Source organism: Numida meleagris, chromosome 19 (assembly GCF_002078875.1).
Source record: "Numida meleagris isolate 19003 breed g44 Domestic line chromosome 19, NumMel1.0, whole genome shotgun sequence".
Lineage (NCBI taxonomy): Eukaryota > Metazoa > Chordata > Aves > Galliformes > Numididae > Numida > Numida meleagris.
Genome location: NC_034427.1, coordinates 3976943 through 3999472, shown reverse-complemented (window position 1 = coordinate 3999472; position 22530 = coordinate 3976943). Strand labels below are relative to the sequence as shown.

The 22530-nt window shown below is 43.9% G+C and overlaps 1 long non-coding RNA gene across 14 annotated transcripts in view; it reads right to left on the bottom strand.

The window, feature by feature from the left end:
• Positions 1 to 22530, bottom strand: part of LOC110408423 — a 317152-nt gene that overhangs the window by 69300 nt on the left and 225322 nt on the right. For 12 of the 14 annotated variants that reach the window (XR_002444331.1, XR_002444334.1, XR_002444336.1 and 9 more), the window contains 2 exons: positions 18040 to 18283; positions 2652 to 2825 (listed from right to left, as the gene is read on the bottom strand). This is a non-coding gene — a long non-coding RNA (uncharacterized LOC110408423). The remainder of the gene's footprint in view (positions 1 to 2651; positions 2826 to 18039; positions 18284 to 22530) is intronic. The other 2 variants (XR_002444330.1, XR_002444327.1) reach the window with 1 other exon arrangement.

The following is a 22530-nucleotide window of genomic DNA, read 5'->3' as shown; positions in this document are numbered from 1 at the left end:
GATACAGCCCCTGCAGAAGGTGTGCCTGCAGGGGAGGATGCGGGCCGCGTCGGCCAGCGGGCCGAGGCAGATGGGGCACGGCTCCTCGTTGGCCTGCGCCGGCCGTGCCCGCGCCTCCTGGCTCCCACTGGCAGCTGCCTCCCGGCTCATGGCTGCAGCTGCCCTGGCGCGGAGGGGCTCTGAGGATGGATTCAATGGAGGCTGCCTCTTGCAGAGCAGTCGGCGGCCTCCGGGTCTCAGAGCCTCTCGTGCGTCCCACCAGTGACGGGCACCTCGTGTGCCACTGGCAGGAGCTCAGACGTCTGGTGTTCCTCAAGCAGGATCCTTAGAGACTCACAATCCACTCGCAGGACTCTGACGTCTCACGTACTGGCAAGGTCTCAGTGTCTCGTGCTCCCACAGGAAGACGCTCACACCTCGAGAGTCGCCAGCAAGACTCAACGTGGGCTGGGCCCTCGCTGTATGGGTCAGCACGTGCCCCATTGTGAGATCATGGGGTGAGTGTGACTCTCCAGTGCCATCACAGGGCACACAGATAGGTGGGGTTTGCTGCCTGGTAGCTGTCGCGTTAAGAGTTTTGACATTTGCGTGCCAGAGTCCCCCTAAAGACTTCCATCTTTAAGGTCCCTTCCAACCCAATCCATTCTATAATTCTATGATTAAGCGCCTCAGCCATTTATATTGGCAAACCAGTCTTTCATAAGTATGCAATTTAGATTTAATAATATGCTTAATGAGCAGTAATTAAAAACAAATTGCAATTAAAACACTATTTAATGAGGTTTAACAGTGATCTGATAGATATGTATCTATCACTGAGTTCAACTTCAATAAATATTTTCTTAATAACAAACTGGCATGTAATTAGCATGGGAAAAATGCTGCTGTGAAATCTAAATTAAATTAAAATATACTTAGGGTGCTTACCCACTTAATAGTATGTGTTAATGAAAAATATTATAAAAGGCTTTTTATTTCTCCCCCCTGCCCCACCCCAAAAAAGAAGGCAACAATTACAAGAATGAAATGAAAACAACTTAATTGATTGCAGAATATGGAGGCATGATCCAGTCCTAGACACGAACACTTTGGCTTAAAAGCCCACAACATCTACATTATGACACATGGAAATGAACATACAACCTAGCTAGAATCTGAAGTTTAAGATTTAATAAATAAGACAGTTTACAAAGTCATACTCTAAATTCTCACAGCACCTTTCCCACTAACCTGTCCATGTTATTATTCTGTTATCATAAATTTATGAACACATGCCAAAATAAGAATAGAAATACTCTGTTTTCTTTCTTTCTGCAGATATAAAGTCTGAATATCTAAATTTTGTTTGTTTAGTGGGACAGGGCAGAAGGAGATATTTAGTACTGGGAGCTTAGCATATGTGAACTATTTTGTTTGAAACTGAGGTTTATCAGCCCTTTATTTCTCACAAATATATTTCCATAGCTTAAACCCTGATCCTATCTGTCTCCTTTGCTCCCAAGACTCCTTATAGTGGCTGATACTTTAATTGCTCCAGCACTCATTATGACTTGGACTAAATTCAAAGAAAGCATTTCATAGAGAAAAATAGCTCCTAGGAGAACACAACATTTTTGTGGAAAACACGAATTCTTGAAACACCAAGTAATTCTGATCAATAGGTTGTAGCTGAGCTGTTTTCATTTTGATAGAACTTGTGGAAACAAAATAAAATCTGGAGCATTATCTCGTAATTCCTATCTTTTTCCCACCTTTCTTTACTATTTCACAACAGAAACTGTGGAAAATCCAAACAAAAACATTGTCCTCACAGATGCAACCAGCACGCTTTCTCCTGTGTATATGTAACACCCACCACAAGGAGCCTGGTTCACAACAAGGACGTAACAACAACACAGCTCTACAATATGAATGTAAACAGTTCCCTAAGTCAAGAAAACCCACAACTTTTCCATGTTTCCCTCTGCAGAAACTTTGGACTTCATGACATTGCTATACAGAAACATATGTTGCATATGTAGTGCTTGGGTAAGGTTGTGTCACTTTTTTTTTAGTTTATTTTTTCTTTTTTTTGTTGTTAATAAATCATTGCTGACAGTGTGTATCACATCTGTTTGCAGACAGAAACAAGTTTATAAGGAAAAGTGGCACATCATTAAATGTAATTTAAATATAGAAAGAAAACGCATTGGGAAAATATTTGCTATGAGTTCACTGTAGTGCGATTTACTTCTTCGGAAATGGAAAATACTTCTGGGAATTAGACATTAAAGATACAATTTTAGCCCTTAATTCTGTTCCTCTTGAAGACAGCATCAAGAACAGGAGATGATAATCATAAACCTGGTCTCTCTGGATAGCTTCCCACTTAAACCCATCAGCAGCTGCTTGGCTTGAACCTCTTCCTTCTCCTTATATAGCACAAATAGACCAGCATGAGGGACTACTGGTTTTAAATTTCAGTTATTTTCTGTTGGATTTAAAGTGCCAATCTTGATTTAAAGTGATTGGTCAAACACTGCACAGTATTATTATATAAAACAAAAGCACCAGCCATAGAAAATAGGTAACAGATAAGCAATGTGAAAATGAGTTACTGAATATGGTGTATAACATTATGCCACACAAAGAGAGAGAAATAGTGTACATACCCAGCCAATTCATGATTGATCCTGAAAGCTCAGATAGATTATTCGCAGTATGTGAAGGATGTTTTCCTGGCATGTTCAAGCTTCAGATATGATGTGGATAACACTTAGCATTAAATAATGCTCCTATAATTCCCGTTCTCAAGCATTTCACAATCCACTGCTAAATGTGACATCCTGGAGGAAACAAACGGCTTGATTAAGGACTTATTAACATTGAAACAGAACTGACTTCATGGATTATGACAGGTCCTACTGTACATGTCACACTGCATCAAAGCTCAAAGCGAAGATATTGCCCTTACTTCAGAAAAACACAACTAGTTCGTCAGGGAAATACCCACTCCATAGAGGTAGGCACAGATAGCACCTAGTTCCAATGGGCAGAACAGAATCTCCAGTTCTTCAGTCCAGTGTCTCCCAGTCCACAGCAGTGGCTGTTGTATATCTTACTGTGCCACTGCTTGGATGGGATAAAAACTATTAAAATTGCATAATGTCTAGGCATCCTACAAAATTAATAGTTTAACTGCTATTTCAAGGAGAAAATCTTCCTCCAGCTTCTCTCCTTAAACTATTTTTCAGAGAATAATTCCACAAGGAGCTTGGAAAAATTATTTATGATGTGGATTATTGGATAATAGTGAAAAGCCACACAGGTTTTCATACCAAGTCTTCAGTTACAATATAATTCACGGTACAGTCTGACATTATATTCACAGTGTACCCAGTCATCTCGTGGAAGCTCACGGTTACAAACCGTGGAGTTTTCATATGAAACATCCCAAAGTGGTTCTGGCCATGCTGGTGCCCACTACAGTAGCTACAGTGGCTCAGGTGCAACTGGAAGTCTATCAGTTTCGTCTTCCTAATCCCTTGGAAGCTTTCAAAAACTCCCCTTAAAATACAATAAAATAAAAGAGGAATGGGAAGCAGAAAATGAGAAGCTTTGAAAAATAATTCATGTTTGCAGTTAGATAAACTGCACCAAGCTTACCAATTAGTCTCAGCTAGGAGAGCTTTTGCAAAGGGAGAGAAAAATGCTACCACTGGTGCCACCAAGGATCCAAACAGACAGGAACTGCCCCTCCTCCTTCAAGTATTTTTCACTAAAAATGGCTGAGATGCGCTGATTAAAGGAAGGCAGTGCTCTAACACTCTCAGCTTGTGGCTAGCAGTCTGGCATCTCTGGTGATGTTCAGCTCAGGCTGAGACAAACAGCAGACCCATGCCAAGTTGCTCTGCAGTCAGTGGCCTGTTGCCAGAGTGTCATTTTTCACAGAAAGGATACAATACCAAGCAATCTGGCTGAGAATGAATAAAAGTGTCATCTGCATTCGCTCCACTTTAAGGGCTCGTGTAGTAGTGTTCTGCTCACCTGCGATACAATTCTAACCCAGCAGACACATCACTAGAGGCTTCTCGGGGACCTACTGGTCAGCCTTGCAATCGTGACAAGGAACTCACACGCAACAATTCTTTTTTACAACAGTGATTAGAAAGGGTTCGTTTCTTTTCATGAACGGGGGATGGTTTATTTTTTGACTGCTGGAAATTTGTCTCTTCTCTCTCTCAACAAAAAAAGCACAAGAATTAGAGAGCTTGGAAATAAATACATTTAGCAGAAATAGCAAACCATTAGATTTGCACATTACTGGAGATATAAAAGAAAAGATGACTGAGAAAGTGCTGCAAAGCCAAAAAACACTGACAAGATTTATCTGCCATTTGCAAAAGAGAAAGGAGCAAACCGAAATAAACAGAAGTGTGAGGAGAGATTGGAAAAGTAGATTTAATTTCTGTCCTCAGTACCCATACCTGACTATGCAGGATGAAACAGCCTCATGCTGGGCTCCAATTCACGAAAAGCACACAAAAGGTACCCCAAGAGTGTAAGAATCACAACCATCTCTTAGAGTATAAGCCAGGTGTAACATTAAGACCATGTTTAAGATGCTAAGCACGTACTAAGTGTTGGTCAGCCTCTTCATCTCCTAAAGACAGCAACGGATGTTGGAGGTATTGAGTAACATGAAAAAATCTGAGATAAATGCACTGTCCCAGCTGGTACCAATGGGAAAGTGTGGTAAGGAACAGGGGAAAAAGAAAAGCTCTTGTTCGCATCTCAGTGAATTCCTGCCAACAGCTACTGATATGATCTGATTCTAAGCACAACCCCCAGGACTTGATTTTCATGCTTGGAGAGAGACAAGGAACAGCTTACGACAAGTCTCCATGAGCCATCGCAATGAAGAAACTCTAAATACCAGATACAGTGAAACACAAGCCAGCAACAAGCAGAGGAGAGCACACATTCCTCACCTACTGCTGCACAGGAAACAGGGGCAATGGATATTTAAAATTAGGATCTTTTTTCTGATTTCCCATCAGATGGATCTGCATCCTCACTGGTGACTCAGACATGCTCTGACAGGCAACGCCTTGAGCAATAAATGAATTTTCGTCTTGGGCGGAAAAATAAAAACAATAATAAATTCAGAGGATTTCAAAGAAATCTTCTGTATTTTGAGAACTGAAGAATGATTCAAGGATTAAGAACAACCAGCGCTAGAAGAAGTCATGCCCTTTTTGTCCCATCACCAAAGCCAGGATCTGCTCTACATAAGCATCTCTGAATATGGCGCTTAAAAAATCTCCAGAGCAGATTCCCCTACTTGCCTTACCTGTCAGCATCAGAAGCCACATGCACAGGAGCTGCAGGGAAGACATCCCTACTCGTGATTACATGTAGCACCAGAAGATTCACGTAGCTCCAGCCTGGGGTGCCATCCCTCTGCAAGAACCAGGCACAGCTGTGCACGGATGCTCTCCAGCCCTGGGAAGGGGAAGTGCTGATGGCAGAACAGCAGGCTGGATTCAGCATCTAAGGTGCACTGCACAAAGCATACAAGTGACACACCATTTAAAAAGGGGCTGCAGAAAGACGTTACCATAAAGTTTCCATTCCAAAGCACTAAAATCTTACATTTGCTTATTAAATTTCAGCTGGGGCCCCAGGCACTTGAATAGAACACTGGTCTAGCTAGTGTGTTGTGCTCTGCTTACTGCTGCTGACGTACAGTCATAATATACTATAGGAACTGCAAAGCCTGGGACTTCAATCTCCACTAAGCATCCCTTTCACCCCTGATGTTCAGGGTAAAACTTGCATTTCAGTTTCTTTTTTTAAAAAAGCATCATGGGAATATGGAACAAAAGAAGAATAGTGTATCCCCTGCTTAGGAGCCCCCAGTTCAAAGGCCAGTTGAGACAATGGCAGGATTCTCATTGATTTTGTAGGCATTTAATAATAACCACTGGATCCAGATGGAAAGCTGATACTGTTAGGGGCCCACAGGGAACCTCTGCTTGCAGTTGCTTTCACACTGCCTGCGGGGCTGCACGGCACCCCATCGCATTCCTGCTGCTCTCACACCATGGCAGCCCCAGGAAACCCCCTGGCAGCCTGATGCTTGGACTTGCAGCTTTAGCCATGTACAAAGAGTGCTGGAGCACCTCTCCTGTGATGAAAGGGTGAGGCAGTTGGGCTTGTTCAGCCTGGAGAAGAGAAGGCTCCAGGGAGACATTAAGGTGGCCTTCCAGTACTTGATGGAGCTTATAAACAGATGAGAGAGCAACTTTTTACACAATCTGATTGTGATAGGGCAAGGGGGAACAGTTTTAATCTAAAAGAGGGGAGATTTAGGTTAGATATTAGGAAATTCTTTACTTGGAGGGTGGTGAGGCTCTGGCACAGGCTGCCCAGAGAAGTGTGAGTGCCTCATGCCTGGAGGTGCTCAAAACCAGGTGGGATGGGCCCTGGGCACCCTGAGCTGGGGGTGCAACCAGCCCATGGCAGGGGTTGGGACTGGGTGGCCTTCAAGGTCCCTTCTGACCCAGGCCATTTTATGTTTCACACAAGGAGCTGCGTGCTGCACTGGGGCTCTAATCTCAAAGTATAAGCTGCAAAACATGCTCCAAGATCACCAAACTCGTTGCAGGTGCAGTTCCTGCTCTTTGACGATCATTTTAAATGCCAGTGTCGTTAAAGCCCAGAGTCTTTCTCCCAGGGTGTTATCACAAGGCTCAGCACACAGCAAGGAAAGATGAATTCTCTAAAGAGTGCAGAAAAAAACTGATTCCCTCTAAACCAGTCTTCAGGAGCTCAAGGAATTCCAACTCAGTGCTCAAAACCTGTGACTCAGGCCTCAAAAAGGCTTAAAATGACTTGAAAGTCATGAAAGAATCGTAAGTATAGAGTACTAAATTTCTTTTGATTTTGGAGCCCAGACCATAGCATCCATGTCACGTCTCAAATCCTCATCCACCACACTACAAAGACAAGAAATGTGTGGGTTTGCATCTGTAGAAAGAAGAAATGTGCCCGGTTTTATTTTTTTTTTAATAGAGTCCAGAGAAAAAGCAAGCTCACAAGACCTCAGGCTTTAAGAGACTCTGAAAGCACTACTGGAAAGACTCAAGAACGTTCCCAGGCTCAACAGCAAAGCCACGCTCACGCTGTTCCTTCAAGGCCACCAGCCTCCCCCCGCAGCTGAGGGTCTGCTCCCTGTGATGCAGCACTGTGGAAAAGGGGTTAGAGTGGGAAAGACAAACAAACAAGCTTGCAAAATACATAGTAAACAAACAGGTTAACACCACTCAGCAAGCCCTAGAAACCTACTGAATGATTAACACATCAGCTATTCTTCAGCATTTGCTAATTCCAAAGGCTTATTCTGTCAAGTCCAAACCAGAAATAGCAGCACACCTCAAATAAACATTGGTAACAGCACATGCTGGAATCAAGTGGTTAAAGAGCAAGGAGCTAAGGCATATGTTTAACCCTGGTGAACAGGAATGCATATGTGCTTAAAAAGTTAAGCATGGGATTCAATGTTTTGCTGGACTGAGACCAAATGAATTCCGCAGTTAGCTTATTGTTATCATTATTACTATCATCGCTACTACCAAACAGAGAACAGCCCATGACAAAGCTAGCTAACCTTTCGCAAAATAAGGTTTTCATCCAGTTTGTCCAGAATATACAGGCATTTACAGCTGTCATGTTAAGGATTCCAGAGAGCAAGACCAGCAACTACCCAATTTGTTCCGACCAAGCTGACCGGGGCTAGCTACTGCTTTGTATGCCGGGCATGTTTTTGACAATATAGAGTACTTTAAAGAAATGGTGCTGAACACTGAATAACTGAACACAACATACAATGAGTAGACACTAGCAGGAAAATTTGGATACATGGAGCAGCAGCAGCAGTTTAAGCTCTCCTACCTTGTTGTTTTTGTAAAAACACAACGTTCCTGCTGTGAAGAGATGGTTTAGAACAAACACTGGCAGCTGGAACACGCTTTATTTTAAATCACTGATACTGGATAATATTTAACAAGACAAATGGAAAGCACCCCTTTAGAGAGGTTCATTCTCTACTTAAACCGATGGACGCTTCAGATGTTCAGGAACTGGGACTGTAACACATCTGTATTTTTATTTAATTAGCTTTTTCCGAAATGAGATTACAACGTGGCATGCGGTGCCTTTCAAACCAAACACCTGTAGTCAGAATTAGAAGCTTCGCAGCTTCCAGCGCCCAAGTTCCCAGGCGCTGGGGAGGTGGTGGGGAATTGTTCGAGCTCCGACTCAGAGAAAACTCTGGCAACCTCATCAGCAGCGTTATCAAGGCCTCTCCAGATCTGAATAGCTTTCCTGTCTGCATGTTTTTATGTGTATGCGTATGTATTTATTTATTCATTTTATTTTAAGGCCGGTTCCAACAGGAAAAAAGTAATAGAACAGTGAGAATTTCCTGTGACAGTAAAACCAGGAAAAAAAAAAAAAAGCCCATTAAATAAAATAAACCTAGACAAAGCCTTATGTGAAACTGAAATAAAGCTGAGATGCCCCAGGTGCAAAATGGGTCAACTGTCCTTCGTACAGCTCGGCGCTGGAAACGTGCCCAGCTTTTGTAAAAGGTCCCAAAGCCACGGTGGAAGGCTCAAGATGTTGACTGCCCTTGGGCTACACACTTGGCTGCTGCAGAGGCAGTGACCTTTGTTCCTGACACAGGGCTGCATTTTCTTTTTTGCTTTGGTTTTCACCAGAGTTCCTACTTTTCACCAAAAAATAAATAAATAAAATCGTCCGTCAGCCAGGCATTGCAGCCTGACATTTTAGCATCTGATTTATTTATTTATTTATTTATTTTTTCCACAAGTAAGTTAAAAGGATTGAAGCCCTTTGTTCACAGTGGCTTCCTAGAGCTCGTAGCTTCAGGAGCCTGCTCCCCAGCCGACCCACCAACTGACTGCCATTTCTGACTACACCGGGGTGGGCAGGAGGCACAAAACTGAAATTGCATAAATGCTGGTATCACTCCCTGGCATCCTGCTTTTTAATCCTATTCCTCTCAACTGAATAGACCAAAGGGCCCTGTGCAAGCGGCACAGAATACAGAAGAGACTCCATTCCTCCACATTTCCCCATAAGCAAGTTAAAAACCTTCAACTTTTGGTAGGATCAGTGCTTGCTCAGTGTCACAAGGGTAATGACAGGCCGGTTACAAGAAACACATGGTGCTGCTTTTTTTTTTTTTTTTTTTCCTATTCTTACAACTTTGTATTGCTGTAGTTTGGATTCCTTCTGCGGGACAGCATCCCACAGCGACTGACACCACGCAAAGCCAGAACAGGCAGATGGCTCCCAATCAGGCAGCCTTAAAGCCAAAAGCCAACAGATGATGTTAGAGACACGGGGAGCCCCATGGAAACCACCAAAGTTAGCGCAGACATCGCGGGTCTCAGCACAACAGCTTCACTGCTGTGAAGGGTTTACGGGCATCTGAGAAAAGTGGAAAGAGAGCAATGGAACTGCCTTCACGGCACAGAGAAACACACGAGGGGGCTTTGGAAGTTTGAAAACCAGGCAACAGAGAGTGGCACAGTGAACCTATCAGGAGCCATAACCGATACCTTAACCACAAAAGGAAAATTTTACGTTGGGTGGAGAAAGGCCATGAAAGACTTTGGGAGTGAAGACAAGCATATCATGCTTGGTATGATAAAAAGCAGAGACTGGCAAGGGAGCTGCAGAGAGAAGGGTGGCAGGCAGGCGAGGCAAATGCTCTCTGCAGCATAAAGAACATGCGTGAACAGGGTGAGATTGGATTTGTCAAGGCCAGCATTAGCCACGTTGTCACAGGAATTGAGACGCACAGCAATGACAGCCTGAACGAGCGTGTGAGCCGCAAGGGGGGACACAAATGGCAGAATTTAGAGAGGTTACGTGGGAACAAGTGGCAAGAGTTAGACACAGCCTGGAGGCACGAACCAAGGGAGATATCTGAGCCAACGGTAAAGTCCATGGCTGAGTGACAGGCAGGATCGAAATGTTGTCCGTGGTGTTTAAGAAACAGCAGGCCTATGGGAAGTGATTAAGAGCCACACTGAGTATTAGCTGACAGCTGGTCATCTGCAAGGGGACACACCATGGGGACAGGAGCACCACTGAAGTGGGAGGCACCGCGTGTAAGCTGGTGGGTCTCCACGGTGTCAGCACGGGACAGAAGCTGAATTTGTGTTTACAGAGGAAAGCAATGAGATTCAGTGTAGAAATACAAAGGACAATGACCAAAATGAGTCCCTTTGAATCTCAAAGGAGTGCCACGGAATGCTGAGGAGTGCCTATTCCTACCTCCACTTTCTTTAAATGCTGCTAAATTGCCCCCTCCAGAGAGGGATCATCTCTAGTACTCATGAAAGTACATCCAACAAAGTAGCTATTTTCTCCCCAGCCTTCATGCTTTTCCTTCTCAGCTGAAATTAAGTAATGGAAAACAGGACAACTTTTCCAACGAACAATTTTATGGCACAAACCTTATCGCTCCTCCTTCTTCACTTATTACAATGAGAGTGTTTTTGTTTGTTTAAATGAGAAAACCAAACGAATACATTCCACTACACACACCCCAACCCTCGCCCACAGAAACACTCCTGAAACACGAGGCTTACAGCATGCTCCTCGAGAACTCTTTTATGTTAGAAGCCACGTTAAAACACTGGCAGGGCAGAACACCCGACCCAGTGCCCCTCCCAAACTCCTGCCCCACACTTCCTGCCTCTCCTTCAGAAAGTCCCCCGTGAAGAAACCAAAGCTCAGCTTTCCACAAATGAAAAAAACCAGGAGCACTTACATGATCCTTCACCCACAATCAACGGGTTCCTTTTGCAAGCTGTAAAAGTCTCACTGGCATCCCAGATGCCAATTAGAAGGCGGACTGAAGGCCGATATTGCACGTTGCAGAACAGAAGGGTTATCGTAGGTACAATTACCAGCTACCTGCTGCATAACACTCCCGACTCTCGCCATGTTTTGGCAGCAGTCGCTGTGTCCAGTCCCACTTCAAAGCCATCCCTGTGCTCTCAGAATGTGCTTCCAGAAGTAAGTGCTCTCTCTAATTACTACGTGTTGCCACTCGGTTTTTAATCATTAGCATTAAGGGACTGAACATAACCCACTGAGATACAGTAGTGTAAACATGAGCAATAATTATTCCAGCCTCTTCACTGGTTCCAGGTAATGATCACACTACATGTTTCAAGCTCTCACATGGTTTATGATGGTCGGTTTTCAATTCACATTATCCTGCATGTTTCTGGTTAAGGCCAACTAAAGGTTAAGGTCTGTCAAGGGGGATAAGCATGTTTAAAAATTATTTTAAAGGCTTTCAGTTATTTAAAGTCAAGGCCCGTGACCTGTTAAGAATCAGCAAAGACGAAGACATCTGCCTTATGCTATTCCCAAGTAAACATATGCTGCAGAACTACAAGACAACTTAAAGTTGGAATTTCACTTTAATTTATGGTAGCTGTGCAACTGGCATTGCTCAGCACAGAGATGGACACGTTAGTTTTAATCCCGCTAATACAAGTTCTAGAAGCATTCTAAACACGGCAGCCCAGTACTCACAGAAGTACTAATGCTTGCCCTACTTTTTGAAAAATGAGTGCAAGACCTTGTCATTAAGGCAGGAGCTTGAAAGGGCCCATGTAACACACCCTTCATTAGAGTTTTAAACCCCATCTCCCACAAGGAAAGTACAAGGGGGTACCGTTTTTTCCACATAATTTTGTAGTTACTGGACATTTCTCTGGTCACTCAGGTGACACGGTGAGGCTGCATGCAGATAAATAAGAAATGCTCAGAGCACCTCCAACTCATCTGCATGCCTGAGTGCTGTCACAGCAGAGCACGCAGGCACTCAGCACACGCAAAATTTCCCCTTCTAGGTCTGTCCCGAATTTAACCATTTCAAATCTGACTCATCTACCATGTAACAGGGGTCTACAGCATGACAAATCCTTAAAATAAGCTTGGGTGCTTAAAATTACAAAAAGGCAACCAAGTGACTTCTGACGTACGTATACATCACTTAATGCCCCATGAGTATGTAATTTAAGCTCTTTTAGTTGCTCTTCCTTGAAACTTAAAGTAACAGAGAAGACATCCCATTTGCCACGGACTAAAGCCATGAATGTCTGATTTGGTGTGATTTTTCCTGAGCAAAGCTGTTTAAATTGTGTTCAGAGGGGGGTATATTTTGCTAGGGGTTTTCTTGTTACCTACCATCCTGTTTGTGTTTTAAAAAATAATTTTCCCTTCCTTTCAGTGAAACACCAGCAATGGAAAGTTTGGTTGACGCAGTTTTTAACCCTAACGTGTATTTTTTGTTTAATTATTTTTCTTGGTAAAATATAAAGGAACTAACTGGCCACTAGAAAGCATGCCCTCGCACCAAACCTGCTCTGGTCTGTCCTTGGCTGGAGCTCCTGGGGGACCCTGTGGCATGGTTATTCTGTGCCAACATTCCCTATGTGGGGAGGAAAAAGGAATTACAGTCTCCAAATAAGTGGATCCTCATCAGAAAAAAATGGCAGCTCATCAAAATGAAGGTTACTGCAGAAATATATCGGCTTAGAACAAGTCCAGCTTTTACAGGAAATCTCTCACGAGGTCAAGATGGAGATTTTACAAAAAAACAAAAACAAAAAACAAAAACGAACAAACAAAAAAACCAAAGCTAATACTACCCAATCATCACAGTAGCAATAATAACAGAAAACAAAAGCAAACAGGCTATTTCTAGCTATACCAAGGCTTTGTTTTTTCACATACTACCTGGCATCAACAACAGGCCAACCTTTGATCGTGACCACAAAGGTGAATTTTCATTGAGAGCATGCTAACACCACCCACCATCCATGCCCAAGCATCTAACACGTAAATTAAAATCACCAGGCATGAACTCAAAACAGGTTGACACCCACTTCCATGGGGTGCAGTCCAAGGCATGTCCCAAACTGCTGCACGGAGTTGGCAGAGGCACACAGGGCTCCTATCAGCCCCAGCACCCAGCAGCCATCTGTGCCCACAGGTGGGGATGGGAAGAAAGAAAGGCTCCGCCCTGTTCCCAGAGGATGGGCTGAACCTCTTCCCCCAAGTGAAAAGAGCTAAGCCAGGCTCACAGCCTCCAATTCACAAGTGTTCATCTATGAAATCGGATTCCCACCCCTCTCCACTAAGAATCTGCTATTTCAACGGAGCGCAAGATGTCAGGATTTTTGCCAACATGAGCACAGCTGTCAAAATCTCATCCTTGGAAAGAATCCCAGATAGACACATGTTTTACCCCAGCCAAAATGGACAAGCTTTGCAGAGAAACATTCAGGGAGGAAAAAGGTTCCATATTGTCATTTCAGTATCTTGGGGCTGCTCACAGCCAGACAACTGGGATGCGGTGTTTTAAGAGCTGAGCTGTTAAAAGCAACAGGCATCTTGCTATTGACAGCAACGAGAACAGATTCAGTGCCTTTGGCATAAGATTATCAAAAACAGCATTACAGGAAGGGAAGCAAGCTTGTTTGGATTTGGGAGACAACAAATAAAAGAGAAAATATGCTCACGATTTTCTTTTTCTACAGTGTGTTTTTCTAAGTGTCTTCAGCCCTTTTGCCTGGCACTTCCAACGAGAAGCTGAGAAATCTCAGGTTTATATTGCCCTTGGGTTCACGTTCTTTCAGGCCTTGGAGACCAGGCTAGGCCTGCCATCAATACCAGGGGGAAGATGTAGAAGATTTCTCTCTGGATTGTCTCAGGGACCAGAGACCACTGCAGCAGCATAGTCCTCCTGGGCACCAACGCAGGAAGCGCTGCTTGGCGCTGGTTCCTGGGAGCTGCTGGGGCTGTGGTCCTGCTGGCAGTGTCAGCCACTCCTTGTGTCTGACACGTGAGGGGCAGCTTTGGGAGGGAGAGTCCCCAGCCCAGAGTTTTGCAGCTTCCCATCGTTCCTCTTGTGAAAGCATGCTGTCTAGCCCCAATTGAGCAAGATTTCTCAACCTTTTGAGCAGGCAAGCATCAACCTGTTTCTTCTGTTTTGAGATGAGGACAAATAATTTGGCTCAGGTTATGCACACGGACAGTGATAAAACTAGCAGAAGTACAGCAGCTCCTTGATCCCTGCCAAAACACTGACCACTACCATTTTCCCAGCACCACAAACGATGCACATGGGACCCATGCTTGCTGCCTTTCATATTATGATCCAATTTGCGTGCAAGCAGCAGTTAGCTGCTGGGAGATGAACTCCTACAGCTCAGGGGGTGGGGAGGGGAGGTGGCATCAGAAACAATCCTCAATCATTATCCTCTTTACTGGAAAGCGTGTATCTGAATGGCCAAATTTACTAGCTATTCCAGATCTTTATGAGATTTATAAGGCTTAAGAAAAAAATTTACTAGAAAGACATAAAACTTCAGTGGTTTGAAATGGAAATGTATGCAAGGGACTTGGGATCAGCTGGTTTCAATTGCAGCCCTGTCTGAAGCAGGGAGGGCTTTGCTTCAGGTCTGAGGACCTCAAACCTCTCCTGACCTGACCTTCCAAAGATAGCTAGAGATTAAAGCAGCCTAGAGAGCCAGTGCTCCATCATGAGGAGGAGCTGTGGTACCCCAGATAAAGGAAAAACACAACTGAGATGATGAGGAGCACATGGCAGAGACATTCACGTCTCTTTAAGCAAACTAGTCCAGTCCTGCAGGGCCAGTCCTGAGCTAGAGCTAACAATACCTGGTGAATCTCCATTGTTTGAGCCCCTGTCTCTGTACCCCACTCCTTGCTTTCCCTCTGTCCACAGGGAAGGTGCTCCTGCCTCTGTCCAAGCACGTGCTCTCAGAATCAGCCCTCTGCCTTCACAGAAGCAACCTCAACCCCTAAACTTTGTGAAGAAATCTTATCTCCAGGCTAAATTTGACCCAGTGGAAAACAGAAACTGAATTCATTTCCAAGCATAACAGAGGAGACAACAATACACTTGGAAAATGTTGTTTTTCCTGTATCAGAAGCCCGAAACCACATTACACACATCTCTTAATGAGGGTAATAAGCTTTAACTTAACAGCCTCTGAAGTGAGCTCATCATCCACTTAAGAATAATATTCCCTTCAGTACCTTGTAGGGCATGTTTGGATAGGTTGGCCAACACTTAACACCTTTGCATTTGCCAACATATGTTCCTGGCTCTGAAACAAACACAAAACATGTGAAGATTTCCAAAGGGCATCTGCAGGGTGCACAGAGAGGTGCTGCAGAGCTGCTGATGAGCTTCTTGCAGCGCTCACCCTTCCTCTCTTTGCAGGATGCTTAATTACAGCAGGCTGCTGTGGGATTCACACCTAGCAACTCACAACCACTCCGCTGGCAATTATGCTCAAGGCAAGCTTAGGAGTATGTGGGATACCTCCTGTCCCTCTCATCTCCCCACATTACCAGACAAGGTTTTCCTTCTTTCTCCTGTTTTATGTCCCACAGACCAGGCACGTAGCTGCCCTGCTCCTCTAACTAGTAGATCATCCTTTTCACTGGGGCTGTCTTTAATCCTTTGTAAGTGAAAATACCAAACACGGTGTCCTAACATAGAGGAAACTTCCTTGACATGAAATGCTAGAGCCTAGAAACGAGAGGACTGCTGCCAATCCAGGGTTTTGCAGGGCAGAGCAGCTCCTCTGCCTGTCTCCTGCCTCCACGCTGGCTCAGGCTCAGCAGGGCTGCATCACAAGATGCACTTGTCGATACTCAGCATTGCTGTTTGAGATTATTTTACTTAATTCTGCTCAGACATCCTTTATGTCTTGAAACGTGATTTTTTGGCACACTTTTTCTAACTTGCACACTAGTTACAGCATTTACTTGGGTACAATGTTGAGAAAATCATCTTAATCTGTTTTAGACATACAACTCCATGCCTTCTCCTGATAGAGAGAAGTCCACAAATCGACCTTGCTCTGCATAAAGACTTACGTGCTTGTTATAATTAACATCAGCATCATTTTTACAAGATCTCTTAGCAGATAGGCATGATTAAAAACATTTTCTGGCCCCAAAACCTGTTTATTCAGGTAGTTTCACTTAGTAATTAGGTTTTGAAACACAGAAACAAACCACTCAGTCTACCTATATTCATGAGCCACCAGCAGAAGTTAGCATCTCACAAGCTCTCCGTGCTTTGATCAAGATTTCCACAGAACTGACCAAATATACTGCCTTAAAATCTGTGAGTGCTGATTTGTGGGTTTTGAGAAGAAAGTGCAAATTTGGCTCGAACTTGGAATACACTGAATTATGTTTTCTTCATCAGCAGCATGAATGTGAACTGGTGTCTGGCAGGAAAGACAATTCTAGCTCTTACCCACCAGCTCACTGCATGATTCTAAGCTTACGGGCTGACTCCCAAGCAGTGCAGCTCAGTACATAAGCTGAAGCTGCGGTCCTGCTGTAGTTTCTCCAACAAAGTAAATGACTGAGGGGAGCTCGCCAAGCCTCAATCTCTCAAGATTCTCTTTCCCCAGGACTCCCATTTCCTTGCAGAGAGAAAGTTTACTGCTACTGACATAGTATTGCAATTAGCTAAATCATCTGCAACACAGTGAGCTGTTAACTGCTTTTCATTACAAACCTATCAAGGTCCCTTGTCTTCAGTGCATAACAGAGTCATCCCATTGGCTGAGAAACTGGTGACCAATTTTTTTTAACCCCCCCAGTAATCTGTAAGCAGGCTTTGACTTTTTTTTCCAAATTCTTAAACACCTTCACACGAATGCATTTCAGCTAGCAGATGGCTTGCAAACTCTTTCCACTGATTACCGACTGAAGTGCCAGTCGTGATCCACGATCTGCTCTACAACCACTCTCTGAAGTTGCACAGCGCTGAACAACTCAAATTTCCACCTTTTTTTCCTCAAATATGTTTTTATTTATATTATTTATTTCCACACTTAAAAATTAAAAAGCTATTTGTCAAAGCTTTTCTGCATTCTTACATTTAGTTGACTGTAAAGTACGGATAACCTCTTTATTAGCCAAATACTGCATTCGAGAATGGGGATGTATTTATCTATATGAAAGACCTTTCACTTTAGATGTAAAAAATTGAATGCATTCCTATTTAGCCTTTTTAAACTGTTCTGTATTTACCTGCATGCTTTTCAGACCATTAAGCAAATGCTCCTGCATTAACCAATTAGTTAATGAGCGATGTTATTAGGAAGGAAAGACAATTCTCCCGAAACCTGAGAAACCATGAACACTGAAATAACAAACCCAAATAAATCAAAGAACTTCCACCGCTCTCTCCTAGTATTCAATCATACATGGGATTGTAGCCATCTTCTCCAGTATATATGTTTCTCCCTTTATCTTCAACTCAAATGGATTTGTAGCTTGGGTGACTAATATACTGTATGCTCACACCCTTGGCCTGAAATTTCCAGTAAGGCAGGCTGCTTTTTTTTTTTCTTTTTGGCTTTCTATGGGCATCAACTACTAAGTCTTTTAGGCCTCTCTGTAAATCTCCACCTTTAATACTGCTGGCTATCAAAGCACGTATATAAATTTATTACTGTCGCTTTCTTTAACCAAGCAAAAGTAAAGTACAACAATATCGCACCACTGCTGCAGGGAATGGGCTGCTACAAAGACATGTACTTGGCTCGGAAATTAATCTCTGATTTTTTCCAAACTTTTTAAGACCACCAGGACATACACAGAGGGAAAAGAACCGAGGCTGGGGAGGGGAGGGGGCCAAGAAGGACTGCTTGTAAAAGGAGACAGATCCTACTTCAGACATCATTCAGAGGATACCTAGTTTCACACTGGTCAAGTGCTGTCTGTCTAATCTGACTTCAAAATCATTGTTTACCCCTTAAAATATCTTGGTTGTATGAGACAAGAGATGAGTCTTGAGGAGGCTGCCAGGGTGAAGAGAGGAAGAGAAGGAGGGAGACAGAAAGTCAACAGATCAATAAAAGCACTTTAGAATAATGGCTCTACCTTGAGCAGACCAGGTCTGGATTCCAGGCCAGCCCCAGCACTGCCAGGAAATGTGCATTTGCGTGAATGAAACGCTCAATCCACACCACGGCAGCAGAAGGCCGAGACTCTGGTTGCGTCCCCATCCGGCACCAGAGGCATGCTTCCTTCCTGCCTGTCCCTGGTCACAGCTGGTGTCCTGTCTACGGTCACTGAAGGAGAGCCAGGGTGCCCAGCGAAAGGGAAAATTAGGGTTTGCAGCTTTCTGGAAAGAAGGAAAGGAAAGGTATTCAGTAGGATAAACTGGAGTGAGAAGTGGCACAGAGGAACATGCTATTTTTTTTCTTTGTTTCTTTTATTCTTCATGCCAGTTACATGGAAACAAGAAAGATCCTGAGTTGAGTTGTTGCTGATCTTCCAGGAGGCAGCATCTATCTGGTGCATCTGGGCACCATCTCCCAAAGGCTTCCCAACTCCACAGAGTTTTTTTACAGTAAGGGCCCCATCTACTGCCAAAATTTTGCAATGAAGCAAACCACATATTTAAACGTCACCTTTTGTTCCATTAAAACGTTCATTAAAGAACTCCCAGCCGTTCCATCCCACCTTCCATCTCTCACCCTCATACACACACATAAGAAAGCAATCATAAGACAACCTCACCGATGACGCACAAACCAGAAAAAGCCTCCCTGCTTTTTATACCAGTTCAGAGGGTCCAGCCATCACTGTGACCCGCAGAAAAACTGCTGGTGCCCTCAACCCATGCTATAGACCTGCAGTTAAAAAGGTCAGAGCCTCTTTCCAGATATCCCAAAGCTCTGGGCTGCTCAGAAGCATATAAGGCCACATTTGGAATCCATAATTTTAGGGCTGTGACACAAAAGGAAACACTGGAGACAGACGAATTGTACTTGAGTACACAATATAGTTCATTCAAATGAAACCCCATTTATACTAAAATGAGGTGGTTAATTATGGGGCATGAGTTGCTCTTGAGGTTTAACTCATACAACTGAGTTTACTCCTAGGGTGAAGGGGTATTTCATAAAAAGGGGACAATCCTACAGCCTGATTCCTAGAAGAGCTGATAGGCACCAGCACTTCAGCACAAAGGACCTCAACTCCCTGCAAGGTGTGAGAGCCTGGCAGCAAGCATCAAGGAGTTCTTGCTGCCCCCGCATCGCCCTCCCAAAAAGCAAGCAGCAGCTTTGTTTTTCAAGATAGAGTAAGGGGAGCACAACAAAATCACACAACTGCAACAACTGCAATCAGACAAATATCAAAGATTGTTTCTCTTTAATTATCGTTTCTCAGAATCTTTGCTTGTCAGCTGGAACTCCCCGCTGTTTTTTTCAAAGTAAACAAAACCACGTATTTTTAATGCTGTCCCACCTTACTGCTTTGGTCTGACTAATTACTGAGGCTGGACGTAAATTGTTCATTTTGTGACACTGTGAATAGCCTCATTTATTCTGGACAGCACACATCTGTTTTCACACACGCACGCTTACACAAACACCCTCAGCCTGCTGCAGGGACAGCCAGGGCTGGACAGCATACAATTTCAGCCCCATATTGAGTTCTGGCTGGTGCGGAGGTCCCCAAGGCTGAAGAGAAATAAAGCTCTTAGAGGAGAAATAGCATGTAAACACAGCTCTTATGTTCCCCTGCATGGAAAATGTTCCCTTCAGATGAGGCTGCTGAACAAATCACGTGAAAAAAGGTCTGCTAGCATATAGGTTGGAAGCAAGCTTGCCTGCAACCAGGGAGAGCAGAATATTGCAAAATGCATCCCTTCTATCTCCTCCCTGAGCAAACAGGCTATGTCCTACCAGCCTGAGCAAGCAGCAAAGTGCATGTGGTCAGGGGAGCGCACACTGCTGAGCCACGCTGCACTCTCGACCAATTGGTGTTTCAACATGAAGGAGATCTCACTTCATTCATACCTCGTGAACCTGACATAAGATTCTTAAAAAAAAGTGCAATAAATACTTTCCTTGTGGTTACCATGATTGCTTTAGGTGTAATGTTCAATAAGTAGGCTACTGATCTCTGATGCATGGGCCCTGACTTGTTGCTCACTTAACACCTATGCTATTTTACTAATATTTTTTAATCAATCTCTATTTTCCATCAACACATCGATGACAGACATTGAAGCAGGGGAGCAATCCCTCTTGCCTGTGCAGCACGCATGTACCTGACGAACACCAGGATGAGCAGGGCTCATGTAAAGGAAGGGCCTCGGCTCCCTGGCAGAGGATCCTGAATCCCTTCTCCAAGCCCTGGGCTGCTCCCACAGAGGAGTTGGTGGCTGCACAAACACAAAGGGCTTTCCCCAGGCAAGGGCAAAAATACACCCTGCTCATGTGGGAAGACGTTCAGACATGCAATTCACACACAATCATCCATCAACGCAAAAAGGAGAATTTCTCAAGAGCTCTGATAGCACAGAGGGTTCCGGGGTTTTTACAGGGTTTTGTCTTTGGATTTTAAGGAGATTTTTTTCTTCATTCCTGGCGGGAAAGCTTATGCCTTTAATTCTATAACTATAAACCAAATAATAGATCAGGATTTTTCTTTCTGTCAGGCATGGCAATGGTACTGAACGTATGCAAAGTTTCCACTAAAGGTTTTTGTAACTTAATTTTCCTCTGGAGATTAGAGGCAGCCAGATATTCTGCTTCTCGCTGGAAGTTGGCTGGTAGCCACCCCATGCTCCCTCTCCCTGTCATCCCCCGGCCCCCAGCCCCAGCACTGTTAATCAGATGGCTGTATCTTCCCTATATTTCTCCTGTCAAGCTATTAGGGGGATACAGAAGAGAGAAAGAAGAGAATCAGCTGAGATATAAACCAGCCCAGCTCCCCGAGTGCCTCTCCCCCTTTTCAAGGTTGAGCTGTCTGTATTGCTGCACACCCTCCTGTCACAGCTAAGGAGAAGCGTGCTTTCCCTTGCAGAGAGAAAACAGCTGACATTTATTTCCCAAACAAAGAGGGACAGAGAGAAATTTGTCTGTGTGGAGGCATCACTAACCTGTAAAAACAGAAAACTGCAGCATGGACAGGGAGAAAATCCCTGCCCGCGGGGTACGCCTGGCTAGGCCCAGCGCCGAGCAGGCCGATGGCGGCCTCATGGGAGCTCCTGGCACATGCTCGGTGGTGAGCAGGGGCAGCTGGCTGCAGGTAGAGATGTTTATGAGGTCTACAAAGAACACCCAGCTCCAGTCAGACCTGGGGCTGAAGATACTGATTTTAATGTGTCTTCCCTTCCTCAGGTGGAGCACAACAGCAGCTCACAGCTCAGCACAGCCAACATCTACAGAGAGTTTCTCCTCTCATGGAAGCATTCCTCTGGGATTGTGTCTTTACAAGGAGAAAAAATGAACTCCTTCTTCTGGATATCTCAAGAATTTGAGAATATTTGGATTCCAACCTTCTTGGCTGGGCTTATCTCCCATTCTTGCACAAATCCATGAGAAAAAAATAAAATTAAATAAAACAGCCAATATGGGTGTAACACATCAGAAACAAAAAATGTCCATGATTTTAGCCTTAACCTTCAGTTTATATCAAACCAGGTAGCAAACTAATTGAGAATGCTTACAAAAGCCCTTCATTTTCCAGTAACGTGAGGATTTCTGGCCATAGCAGAGACCAGAGTGCACTCCAGCAACTCAGGGCATAAAGATCCACTTCGGTTCACATTCCCTTCACTGTCCGGAGCTCTGGTTTCAAAAAGTACTTAGAGAGGTTTTTAAGAGACACTCAGGAAGCACCTCAGTCTGTATGGGAAAGAGAACTTTGCAATTAAAAAAAAAAAAAAAAGTCTTATTTGGGTAAGCTCTCAGTTCCCTTAAAAACAAAATGTTTGTGTACCAGGTAGAGATCTGTGAATAAGCACAATGGGTCACTGCACAGATGTTTTTTTTTCCCCCAAAATCTATGTTTAACAGAGAGTAAAATCAAATTTATTTACTAATACTTGAGTTCCTTATTCAGGCAAAGCATTTGCTCATTTAAAAAAAAGAGTCTCAGGCTAAGGAAGGAGCTGACAACTTTTGAATGCGCCTTAATGAATGAAGTGTTTGCTCTAGGCATCCCCTCTCCTGCTAAGTTTGAGCTGGCTTCTTGATTTCAGATGTTAATAAAATATCAGTCCTTTCACTCTGGGATTTTTATTTGCTTTTTACCTAGAAGAGGAAAACAAAGGAAATTTCTCAAAACGTTGCTGAAGAATATTTAACACACACAGCCTGTATTTTTAGAAGAGAGAAACGCTTGAGTGCAAAAAGCAGAAGGGAAAACAGGAACGTGTGTGTGCCTGAAACAGCAAGCTCACCTTCAGGCAGGGTGTGCAAGAGGTACATCTCAGCCCTGAATTCCACAGAGACTTGGCTCTCCCATGTTCAAACCCGCCTCCCTGAGAGCCCTCCCCAGCCAAACAGCCTCCCTGCCCTTGCTGCAACCTTTTGTCTTTCACTCGTCTTTCCTTCCTTTATCTATGTACTA